The following is a 13,388-nucleotide window of genomic DNA, read 5'->3' as shown; positions in this document are numbered from 1 at the left end:
TGAAGTCTCATAGATTAGGGTGGAAATGTGGAAAAGAACTCATGCATTTATTATTCATTATCATTTGTGCATTTCAACTTCAGAAGAATGTTATAGAGCAAGTGAATGCGAGTGTGCTTGCTGTAAGATACCTTTGGGAGCGTCTCGTTTTATCCGTCTCTAGGTTGTGATCTCTGAGGATACCAGAGGCTGAACCCATGGTGGTGAAGACCACTAGCCCGGGTGCTGAGATCAAGTGCCAATTCAGCCTTTTCACCAGCCAAGTGAACTTCAGCACACTACTTAACATTCTAAGCCTCGGTTTCTTTCTCTGAAAGTGGAATCAAGGCTTAGAAAGGCTAAGTAACTTGCTCAAGATCACACAGCTGGGAATTTGTCACGAGGATTAAAGTATTTAATCCATGTTAAATGTGTAGAACAGCGTGGGGTACACAATAAGCATTCCGTAACTCTCAGCCATTGTAAAGAACAAAGATCTCTCCTGAACTTCACCACTGTTCTCAATCCATTTTCTTCAAAAGGAAAACCATATATAAAATGTCAGCTAAAATGAGAGAATAAGAATCCTGTCTCGTGCTCCACCCCCAAAAGGCAGTGTTATGAGCTGTTATTAAAATTGCTTATGGATCTAATAGGACATGTAGATAGATAGATATTTGATAAGAATGGAAATGCTTAGTTTAATCTACAAATAATTCTTAAACTTATGGAAAGCTGAAAAAAAAAAATGCCAGGGATTTTCATTTGTGATCCAAAGACAAATTGTTTCAGTCTTGGGGCAATTTGCACCAATGGAAATGCAAATCCAAGCTCTTTTGGATATTTACTCCATTAGGTCATTTAGTGATTGCCCCTAATTTGGGACAGAAGTTTCCCTGTGAGGGACAAGTTGGTCTTTTATATAGTCATGAATGTTATATAAATGCAACAACTGTATCAAGACTGTTTTTTTTTTTTTTTTTTTTTTTTTTAAACGGTGCCATCAAGCCCATCCTGAATTAGCATTGTCATCTGCCATCTGGTAGTGTATACAGGGTATACTTTCAAGAACAGGACATGTTTCTAACACTGGGGGAAATACTTTCATCTCAGTAGATTGAAAACAGAGGTTCTAAAGAAAGCATTAGGGAATTACTCTATGTGGAGACTATTCAGAGAATAAGCTTTTTGCTGATACTGTTTTGCAGAGTCAGCATGTAGTTTCAAGTAAAAATTTCGTAAACTGTGTTCATTGCCCAAGGCCTTATAAGCTAACACAAGCTACTCAACTGTTCATCACAGTTCCCTTCAAGGGGTCACTGGATACTCTGTCTTTTTGTTAGGCTACTTTTTATTTATGTTTAAGGAATGGGCACGAATAAGAGGGATTTGCGATGCCAGGAAGACCAGTGAGTAAAATCTGTTTTCAGGCCATCAACGTCAGGCTTTGAGCGTCACACAGTCCAGACCTCCAAAACAGTGCTTTTCTGTCAAGTGTATAGTTGTGAGTTTTGATGCTGCAGGTACAACAGCTTCTGAGATAAGTCGCCTACAAAATTAGGCTCCATTCAAAAAATATTTGAAATGCAGCCAGTCCCTAGGGACGGACTGTAAGCCTAGTCTAATTCCCTTCCCGGAGCTGGTTCTTATGGAAAAGATAAGGATACCAAGGCAAATGTCGAAGAACATCCTTCTATAAAAGATGGGCAAATGAATCACATCACTGCTTCAAAGAAAATGATTGTCAGCACTGATCCCATGAGCTATGGCTTTAGGCTGGTAAGCAGGAGTCACTGAGAAATGATGGTCCTTTATAGCTTTTCACTGGGTGCTCTGCTGACTTAGAAACCAAGAGGTAGGTAGATCTGTCAAGTAAACTAGGCCTATGAAGTTAGCAGTTGACTGACTGTCATATACATGCAGGAGTTTAGTAATAGATGTTATTTCAATAAAGACTGTATGCATGAGAAACTTCTATTGTCTCTGATGATGGAAGGCATCTTATGAATGCATACATTTGTAATTCACATAGTTGGCACATGAGCAAACCCTTGAAATCCATATTGGCTTTAGTAATCCTTATTACCTAGTTATCATAATTTACCAAGGTAAGATCCTTTCCCAGCCAATCATTACCATCACATAAACTGCTGTGTTTGACTCCAGGGCATTAGCCATAGAAGGGCTCTCTGACATAGACCTTCCCGGGTAATCCAATCCAAAAGTTGCAAATAACATCTGGTATTTGGCTTTGTAGCATAAGATTAATTTTTCTGGGTGTAGTTGAGTCTGCGTTGCCTACCCCTCCCCCTGCCCCAAATTACTAAGGTCATGTAGTATTTCCTGATTGAATCATTGAATTCCCAGGTGGCACATCTTTTTGAAGTTCGGTGTATCAGTCCTTTTTATTTCTTCAGTGAAGTTTTTCCCTTTGGTTGAAAGACGACCTCAGATTGACTTTTTAAAGGTGGGACAAAGAAACCTTACATTGTCTGGAACCAAAACAAACAAACAAACAAACAAACAATAAGTACAGAATTCTACATTTCTATTGTTTTCTTTGTATCATATCATGTACAGAAGTAAACTGAGAAATTGTATTGAAGAAATCCACATGGAGGATTGTGTCACATAATGGGACAGTAATAACACATCTCATCCATAAACAGGTTAGGAAGAAGAAACGGGCTACGTTTTTGTTTGTTTGGTCCGTCAGTTTATGGCTCCGAAAGTGTCTTTCAAGGCCAAATGTGTTGAATCAATATAAACTTCTAGTATATCAGTGTGTTGCCTGACCAAGAAGAGGTACTTGATACTCTGTAATTTTAAATGATTACAGAGAATAATTAGATGAGTTTCTTTTCAGTATATGTGCTGCTGAAGCGAGCACAGATTAGTTTCTTTTTAAATTAATTCAGGAAGATCAAATCCATATATTGAAAATACGAACGTGGGGCCCCTGGGTGGCTCAGTGGGTTAAGCCTCTACCTTTGGCTCAGGTCATGATCTCAGGGTCCTGGGATCGAGCCCTGCATCGGGCTCTCTGGTCAGCAGGGAACCTGCTTCCCCCTCTCTTTCTGCCTGCCTCTTTGCCTACTTGTGATCTCTCTCTCTCTCTCTGTCAAATAAATAAATAAATAAATAAATAAATAAATAAATAAATCTAAAAAAAAAAAAAAAGAAAATATCTAACTTTCCATGCACTCGGATTCAGAAATGAACATAATTTAGTCTGTGTTGCAAAGAAGCTTTACAGTCTGGTAGAGAAAGATGTAAAAAAAAAAAAAAAAAAAACCCAATTACACCAAAAAATGATACAAGAAAACCCAAAAAGTCAAAACCACCCACAGTAAATTGAGGTGGGATGAATCAGTGCTCTATGACTCTGTTTGAAACATGCTGAAGCAGTGCAGAGAAAGAAACCCTTTGAGAACAAGCTCTATCTTTTCTTCTCGGACACTCCTGTGCAAGGGTAGACATTCTAAACAGCTGCTGCGAATGAATGACTTTTTAGACAGAGATGTACCATGACATGGTGTCGTCGTTTGTGAAGTGCTTTGGGACTTATCTATGCTGGCTGCTGCCCTTGAAAACACTGTTTTGGAATTACAGATAGGAAATTGACCTTGCTCATGCATAGGAACAGTAATGATCCTTTTAAAATTACATCTTGATTGTTATTATGTAGATGAACAGAAGGAAATTAGGTCAAAAAGATTATCACCGAAAAAAACTATTCTATCTCAAGTTTTGCCCTGTGGGTTTTCTGAGACACATCAAATTGACAGTTTTGCTCCAAATTACATAAATTTCCTCCCAAGATTATTACATTGAATTCCAACTTTGCTGTTATGAGCATTTATGACTTTTGAAAACTTAAGAGTCATTCTCCCTGAGATGACCTTTTCCTTCAGTGGCCTCATTCCCATAAAGGGTCCTAGGGAGCCAGAAGAGGTGTGGTTTGCCTTTCTTGTTTTTGGCCCCAAACCATTCTACTTCCCTTCAACCTTGTCAACTTGTACTCTTGCTTTCTCCCTGCCTCACTTATAAACTCCGCTGCTGTCTCAAACAGACATCTGGATATCTGTATTTAGAGCACCAGTACTGCTTCATCCGTTTTGCTGGAATGCCATAAGCAACGATAAGTACAGTACACATATTGAGAAATAACAAGTTTTTTTTATTTTTTAAAAAGATTTTATTTATTTATTTGACAGAGAGAGAGAGATCACAAGTGGCAGAGAGGCAGGCAGAGGGGGGGGGGGGAAGCAGGCTCCCTGCTGAGCAGAGAATCCCTTGTGGGTCCCGAACCCAGGACCCTGAGATCACGACCTGAGGGAAGGCAGAGGCTTAACCCACTGAGTCACCCAGGTGCCCAGAGAAATAACAAGTTTCTGACTCTCTCAGTATATTCATCAATCCTGACACTTTTGGCTTTTAGAAGCTAATTAGATGTCAGTGTTTGCTTATCAAAGGGAGCTAATATCAAGTGATTTGAGATGTTAGTACATTGAGATTTCATTCAGCAAGCACAGGACCACCATATTTTAGACACAGTTTTGGTTCAAGAATACAAAGTGATGAAGAAGGAAACACCACATAAGTAGGAGAGGGAAGTAAGAAAACAATTGCTGTAAAGACTGCGATAGAATTTAACCCAGTATAGGAGGTACACTTTACCCAGGGGAAGGTGAGAGAAGCCTTCCTGGTAGAGGGGGCATCTCAGTTGAACCAGACAGTGAAAATACTAGAGGCAGAGCAAATGGAAAGGTTCAGGAACAGGACTGAGCAGGCGGTGTGGAATACTCCACGTATCCTGCCAAGCAGAGGGATGGTGGAGGGCTGCACAAAGGGCCGGAGATGCACTGGGTAAATTAGGTAGAGACCGCATCTCACAGAGCTTTGGCCCTACCTCCACAAGCCATGGAGAGTCCATGAGGCAATGTCAGCAGGGGTGGCCTCCAGTCTGACCTCAAAGTGGAGAGAGTGGCACAATAGAGTCCTCCTCTGCCGTCTTTGACTTGAGGTGGTTGAGGGATGAGCACACAGTGTGGAAGCACTAAGACGTGAGGGAGTGGAGGGCCACTGCACAATGCCAGTGCGGGCATTTCAGACTGCAAAGAAGCAGAATTCTCTCCATTAGGGAGATATCTGGTAGGTTTTCAACCAAAAAAGTATGAAAGACTTATTAGAGTTTGGTTTTTCTTCTTTAAACAACAAATGAGAATCCCAGTGCAGAAACTTTATTTCCTGGATTATCAAAACTTCCTATTTTAAGCTCTAACCACTTAATTTCATTTGCTTTCTGGTGATCTCTTAACTACAGGAAACAGGTCTATGTAGATCTAGCATAAACTTAAGATAATCTGTCAGGGGGAGTGTAACACAGTTAGAGCCTGTCAGGACTCACACAGCCCATCAAGACCTACTAACTTCTGCGGAGTCATACAGTGACATGAGAGAGAAAATGTGGAATCGTGGGAAGCAGGTGGAGTGTCCATCTAGCCTTTCAAGGTTGTGAATTTAGAGACAGTGCAGTACAGGATGTAAACACCTGTGTATGCAGATCTACAAGTCTCCTTTGCTAAAAGCAAAGCACCTGATAAACTTTTTTTTTTTTTTTAAAGATTTTATGTATTTATTTGACACAGAGAAAGCACAAGCAGGGGGAGCGGCAGGAGGGAGAGGGAGAAGCAGGCTCCCTGATGAGCAGAGAACCTGATGCAGGGCTCGATCCCAGAACCCTGAGATCATGACCTGAGCCAAAGGCAGATGCTTAACCAACTGAGCCACCAAGGTGCCCTGCATCTGATGAATTCTTGCCTTGTTGACAGTTCAGTTGCTACTAAAGTGGGCAAAGCCCGAGAGTGATTAATATGCTGAATTTAATTTTTACCAAAATGGAAGAACCTTCAGAGAAGGAGATCATGTTATCTTATAGCTCGTTGTAGTAAAAGAAGGGAACATGAGTCATAGACAATTTCCTGAATCTAAGAACAATTGACAACAAAAAGCTTAAAGCTATAGCCTTTTTTAAGTCAGAGGAAAGATAAATATAAACCTCTAACTCGAGATTCAGCAAACAACTTTGTGCTGACACCATTTGGCATAGAAGATGCAGACATTTTTAAGTGGAAATGATTCAAAAAAGATGGGAGATTCTAAATGGTGACATTATAGTTATTCCCAATGGAAAAAAAATGTAAAGGAAACACAAATGATATATTTGTATGCTTGTATATTTTTATATTTCATATACAAAAGGTCAGAGTGATGAATCATTAAATAAACATATACAAGTGGGGTAGAAACCTGTAAGCAGGTGGTTAGGGTTGCTCAAGTCCAGAGGAAGCTAAAGTCTCCAGCCTTCGCTTGTGAAGTTGTTTTCCAAGCAAACTGGCAAAGAAAGTATAAGAGAATGACAATAAAGGAATCAGAAGCAAGCAGCACGTTGGCGGTACGGGATGGTGACAGGGACCAGGCATTGCCAGACCAGTTCTGTCACTAGTTAGATGGCTCTGAAGCATATCATTGAGCTTCTCTGATCTTGTATTTATTTCATCTGTAAAATAAAAGATTTTTGACCTTCACAGATGTGTGCTGTTGTCCAGTTCTTTGATCCATCTTGCAGAACTCCTATTTAGAGAAGATAGTAATGTGTTAATAAATGGATTAAAATATACCTTTATTCGTTCTTATTTACTACTTGCCCTCAATAATTTTGATTCTTTTTTTGCTTCTTTAGAATTTCAACAAATAAGTCAATCACAGTAAAATTCTAGATGATTATGTGGTTTACTAACATTTAGGAAAGAAAGAGGTGATTGAAGATCCAACATGGATTTACTAAGGAAGTTGTGCTAAATTAGAACAGTTGAGATAGTGGATGTGAAAATATTTGTAGTCTACACAATAGTCTTTAAATGTTTCTTGTTAATTTAAATAGTTATTTTTTTGTATTTCTGGATTAGAGGAATACCATAGACGAATGTATATATTTAATTAAAATATTTGATAATGTTTTGAATGCTACCTTATTAGGTACTGTGAAATAACGTAATCATAATACAATTTATCATTGGTAAATAGTGTGATTTAATGGTGTAAGTGGTGTATATAATATCTATTATAACCATTAATAAGTGGTATAATTTAATGGTTTAAATTATATGATTTATATATATATAATACCCATTATTACCATTGATAAATGGTTATACATACATCATTGCAGACCATTGCAAATTTAGGGTAACCTCTAGAATAGCGTTCCTGGATCCTCTCCTTGGTATTGCCATGGTCAGTATTTTTACCAATCAGACCTTATAGACAAGATAGCACAATTCAAAATCTTGTGCTCATATTTGTTTTAACTATGTGATGTTGGCATATTTCTTAACCATGATATCCATCACTTTCCCCATCTATATAAGGAGGGCACATGGTGTGATGAGCATGGGGTGTTGTGCGCAACTAATGAATCACCGAGCACTACATCAAAAACTAATGATGAACCAAATGTTGACCTATTGAATTAAAATAAAATAAAATAAAATAGGGCTAACAATAAGTCCTATCTCAGAGGGTTGCTCTGAGGATTAAGTAGAATAATGTGTATAAGTGATTAACACCAGTGCCTGGCAAGCTTAATAAGCCCTTGTTAAATGTTAGCAGTAATTTCAATGATGATAGTGATCATTTGGTGAGAAGGTATGCTTATGAATTGTATGGAACAAAGCTGTGGGTGGGAGCTTGAGTCAGAATGATGACTAATAGCCTGAAATGATATTCTGAAACCATTAAGCTTTAATGGTTCAGATTTCGTTTTGAGATTTAAAATTTAATGGAATCAAGTATGAAATCCTGCTTATAGGTTCATAAATTTTCATGGCTTAAGTAAAAGAGAAAAGACTTGGTTTTGGCTGAAATCAATTTGAATAGAACCTGGGGGTTTTGTTGACCACTCAATCATAGGAACAAATAAGGACTTCCAGCTGCTCAACACCAGGGCCATCCTAGCTGTTTTTGAGAGAGGTGTTATGGCTGTAGTTCCCAGACTACATTTCCCCTGAGCTCTGTACTGGTCAGATTTCAGGATTTTAGAGGATTATTTCCACGTCTGATTCTCATATTTTGAAATCATTCATGGCTTCATAACAAAAATAAACAAAAAATTCTGAAGAACGTATCAGTGGAGGAATTAGAAGTATTTATTCTGGAAAAGATTAGGTTTAGAGGAGATATTGTAACCATTTTAATATTCAAAAGGCTGACGAGGAATGATCATGTTCTGTTTTGTCATGGAAGGCAAAACTAGTAATAATTTTTAGATAAGGATTCATAGAGAGAAGAGGGGGCACAATGATAAAAGGCAACTGAAATGTTATGGAAGTTAGTTTGAAGCAGGAGAAGACAGCTTCAGTTAGCCCAGGATTATAGGTTTGTTTTAAAAATCTTTTTAACTGAGTTATAAATTAGATATAATTACTTGCACAAATCTGGAGTGTAGAGCAGGGTGACTTTTCTCTTTTATAAACACATGTGTTATCACTACCCAAGATATTAGAACTTTCCATCATCTCATAAAGTTACCTCATGCCACCTTCTGGCCAATAACTGCCTCCTTAACCCAGAAGTAACCATTTTTCTGACCTTTATCATCAGATATTAGTTTTGCAAACTTCCTACAACCACTCTGGAGCATTGTTGACCAGTTTAAATGTATCTATTTTTGGACTCAGCAGTTTCATTTTCAATTACATATCTCAGAAAGTGGTCAATAACTTTATTCATAATAGCCCCAAACTGGTAAACAACCCAAATAGCCATTAGCAAGAGAACAAACATATTGTGGTATATCCACACAATGAAATACTACTCGGCAATAAAAAAGAATAAAGGATTGATACATGCTACAGCATGGGATGAATTTCAGAAACATCACTCTGAGTGAGAGAAGTCAGACATGGAAGAGCACATACTCTGTGATTCCAGTTACATGAAGTTTTTAGATTGTAGAAATCAAGATGGTAGATTTCATGACAATTGGATTTTGAATACCTAAGACAGTTGGAGAAGGTACTTTCCCTTTCAGAAAAGGACCTGTATGAAACAAAAGATGGCCAAAAAGTGGAAGGAAATTTAAACTAAAGCCTGGAGTTCAGCTTTGCTTAAGTGAGAAACATTTATTTAGCATTCTTTGTTTTGGGGATTATGTGATATGTCATTATTTCCTTTTTGTATTTGAATTCTTTGTTTGGTTGTGGGCATTTGTTTTATTCTTCCTGAAATTTCTTTTTATTTTTTCCCCTTAATTCTTTTATAAGAGCAAATATCTATGTCATTATCTAAGGATATTTTTTCTCTTAATCATATTATATATTACATAGCATCTACTTTCTTTTTAAAATCACTGGAGCATCTAACCTCCAGCTCAGATATGGTCCAGTTGATCTCTAGGCAGGTTTCAAAGCTGTTTTTATACTGACTTCTCTGAACATATTCCTTTGCTAATAAGAACATTATTTTTTGTAGCTAAGGTTAGGTTTTGGATTCTTTTTCTTAGTTAAAAAAGTTTTAATTCCAGTATAGTTAACATACTGTGTTATATTAATTTCAGGTATACAGTATAGTGATTCAGTGATTTTGTATATTACTCAGTGTTCATCATGATAACTGTACTTTTAATCTTCTTCACCTACCATCCCTGTGGTAACCATCAGCCTGTTCTCTAAAGTTAAGAGTCTGTAATTTGGTTTGTCTCTTTTTTTCTCTTAGTTTCTTTGTTTTCTAAATCCCACATGAATGAAACCATATGGTATTTGTCTTTCTCTGACTGACTTACTTCATTTAGCATTATACTCTCTAGATCCATCTATGTTGTTGCAAATGTCAAGATTTCATTTTTTTATGGGTGAGTAATAGTCCATTGTGTGCATATACCACATCTTCTTTATTCATCTATCAGTGGACCCTTTGATTGCTTCCATAATTTGGCTATTGCAGATAGGACTGCAGTAAACATAGGGGTGCATCTATCTTTTCAAATTAGTGTTTTCATATTCTTTGAGTAAATACTCAGTAGGGGATTTACTGAATCATGTGGTAATTGTATTTTTAATTTTTTGAGGAATGTCCATACTGTGTTTCACAGGGGCTGTTTCATTTTGCATTCCTACCAACAAATGCATGAAGTGTCCTTTTTCTCTATATATGCTTGCCAACACTTATTTCTTGTGTTTTTGATTTTAGTCATTCTGAAAGGTGTGGTTTGCATTTCCCTGATGATAGAATGTTGAGCATCATTTCATGTGTCTGTTGGCCATCCAGATGTCTTTCATCTGGAGAAATGTCTCTTCATGTCTTCTGCCCATTTTTGGTTGGATTATTTGGGGTGTTTGTGTGTTGTATAAGTTCTTTATGTATTTTGGATATTAACCCTTTATCTGATATGTCATTTGCAAATAGCATCTCCCATTCAGGAAGTTGTCTGTGAGTTGTGTTGATTGTTTCCTTTGCTGTGCAGAAGTGTTTTATTTTGATGTAGTCCCAATAGTTTATTTTTTGCTTTTTGTTTCCTTCGCCTGAGGAGGCATATCTGGAAGAGTGTTGCTATGGCCAATGTCCAAGAAATTACTACCTGTGCTATTAGGATTTTTATGGTTTCAGATCTCATGTTTAAGTCCTTAACCCATTTTGAGTTTATATTTATGCATGATGTAAGAAAGTGGTCCATTTTCATTCTTCTGCATGTAGCTGTCCGGTTTTCCCAGCACCATTTGTTGAAGGGACTCTCTGGATTCTAACTCTTAGAAGGACTTTTTGGTAATAATGGTAACTGCATGGCACCTACAAAAGACAGGGACTGCATAGTTACAGCATATTCATACAAAACTGGACTTAGAATGATTTTGTAGTTTCTTCCTCAAAATAAAATTTCTGGATAAATTGTAAGCAATACTGGAAAGCAGCTGATCTTTTTTTGTTTTCCTGCTCAAAACTTCTGATACTACTTGTTTTCATCACTATTGTTAGCCACTCCGTTTCCCTTACCATTTTGTCCATTTCCATAGTGGTAAAAGCATAAAATCATAGCAGGCAGACAAAACTACAGAGACAGAGAACAGGTTAGTGGTCACGAGGGGTCATTTAAAAAATATCTTGTAAACAAAAACCTTATTTGAACAGCAAGAAGCTTTACCTACAGGGAAACTTAGGATCAATTTCTTTAGAGTGATTCATCATTTCTTAGAGACAACTGCCATTGCCAAATAGATGAATTGTTTTGACAGAATTAAAAGGAAAACATTGAAACTATCTAAATAAACAAGTTATACAAGAATTTTTTTTTGCATTTTTTAAATTTTTGTTAACAATGAGAGCAAAGTAATTTACTTTAGAACAAAGAAAACAAATGGAATCAACATGCCACTAGTGGGGAATGGAGTATTTACATTTCTCCCTCTTACCATTTGATATCGATTAAAATATATTTTTGGTTATTTATTTTTTAAGCATTACACCTGTGCACGAATACTAGGAGTAGGGGTAAAAAAATTTTATGGGAAAAACACACTATAGTAATTGTAAAGTTGCAGAGTTCTGTTGCATTTTTCTAGTTGTGTGTATTCTGCTCATGGGCATGAGGGGACCTGGTTCTGGATTAAAGATCATCTTTGATTGGACATCATAGTATTTTGCTGGAACCGCTGCAGTTGTATGTTTTTCTGCATTTCCAACTGAGTGAATGTGTCACTTTTCTTGTTTAGGGAACCATCAAAACACAGTCTGATTTTTCTAATGTAGAAGCCAAATCCTTAACAACAAGTTTTCTTTAATTTATCAAGTGAGGCTGCATCCTGTGTGTTGCCAGCTCCAGATAATTATGTTCATTGTATTCAGCCTCAATTCGTGTCTTGGACTTTTCATTGGTCCCTACTTTATGGAAAACTGTTAGGTTGACACAGAAGGAACACAGATCATACCAAGAAGAGTGGAAACAAGCCTTGGATACTTTTTAAATAAAAAGTCTGAACTTTAAAAGAAGTTCTGAACTTTTAAGTAGAATGGTATCATCTGTAATTTTTTATTACCTTCCAATAACAATCAATGAGTGGACCCTAGTAAGCAAGATACTTGATTCTTGGATTAATTTCCCACTCTGGGAAGCAGTTAAATGTTTAGATGTTGGAAAAGCAACAAAACAAATCCATGAGTATTGACATTCTTTTTGAATTCTTAGTCATAAGCACATCATTTTACACTAGGCTTTATGGTGGTGAAATTTTGTTTGAATATAATTTATGAGATCAGGGTTTCAAAGACCTCTTTCCCTTTCAGTTCTGTGTTGGCATTTTCTGTGATTATTTGTTTTTTATCAGAGGCATTGAAATTTCCTTCAAAGAGAAATTCCTCTTGCTGGGTTTGGTGATAAATACTTATTACTGGCTTAGGGATTGTTTTTCTTTTATGAACTCATTTTCCTCTGTGGTTGTCTGTTGGCTAGTTATGGGACTTTCCTTTTCGGTCTTACTGTAATGTAATTCTTTTTTTTTTTTTTAAAGATTTTATTTATTTATTTGACAGAGATTACAAGTAGACAGAGAAGCAGGCAGAGACAGAGGAAGGGAAGCAGGCTCTGCTGAGCAGAGAGCCTGATGTGGGACTCGATCCCAGGACCCTGGGATCATGATCTGAGCCAAAGGCAGAGGCTTTAAACCACTGAGCCACCCAGGCGCCCCCCCTACTTTTTTTTTTTTTTTTAAGTTTTTATTTGAATTCCGGTTAACATACACTGCTGTATTAGTTTCAGGTGAACAATATAGTGATTCAGCACTTCTGTAAATACCCTGTGCTCATCCCAACAAGTGCACTCCTTAATTCCCATCACCTATTGCCCCAGACGCCCCCACCCACCTCCCCTCTGGTAACCATCAGTTCGTTCTCCATAGTTTAGAGTCTGTTTCTTGGCTTGTCTCTCTCTCTTCCTTTTGTTCTGTTGTTTTGTTTCTTAAATTCCACTGTAATGTAATTCTTTCGAAGTTGAAAATAGCCCAGTGAAGGGACTGGCAGAGGATTCCAGGTGGTAAGAGTTTCTCCAACCTATAGTGGATTTCGCTGCTCTGGGAATGGCATTTCTCTGTCATAGTATATTTGGCTCAGTGTTAAATAAATACTACCCTGTAAGAAATAAAGTTATAATTTAAACACAAATTTCTCTCCATAAGGGACTACCCTCTTTAAATTTATCTATTCTTAGTTGTACTCTGTTCTTTTACTTCCCTTTAAACTAATTGTCTGAATCTGTTACCCACTTCCACCTCTCCATGGTAAATTTTCTGCACAAACTGAGAGGAACTGTTTCTCAGAGAAACAAATCACGCTTCATTTGAAAGGGGGTTTCCCTTCGG

The 13,388-nt window shown here is 37.3% G+C and overlaps 1 protein-coding gene across 10 annotated transcripts in view; it reads left to right on the top strand.

The window, feature by feature from the left end:
- The window catches only part of ST7 (suppression of tumorigenicity 7), a 239,285-nt gene that overhangs the window by 185,114 nt on the left and 40,783 nt on the right, over window positions 1-13,388 (top strand). The window lies entirely within an intron of this gene.

Source organism: Mustela erminea, chromosome 11 (assembly GCF_009829155.1).
Source record: "Mustela erminea isolate mMusErm1 chromosome 11, mMusErm1.Pri, whole genome shotgun sequence".
Lineage (NCBI taxonomy): Eukaryota > Metazoa > Chordata > Mammalia > Carnivora > Mustelidae > Mustela > Mustela erminea.
This window is presented reverse-complemented; position numbering and strand designations above follow the sequence as displayed.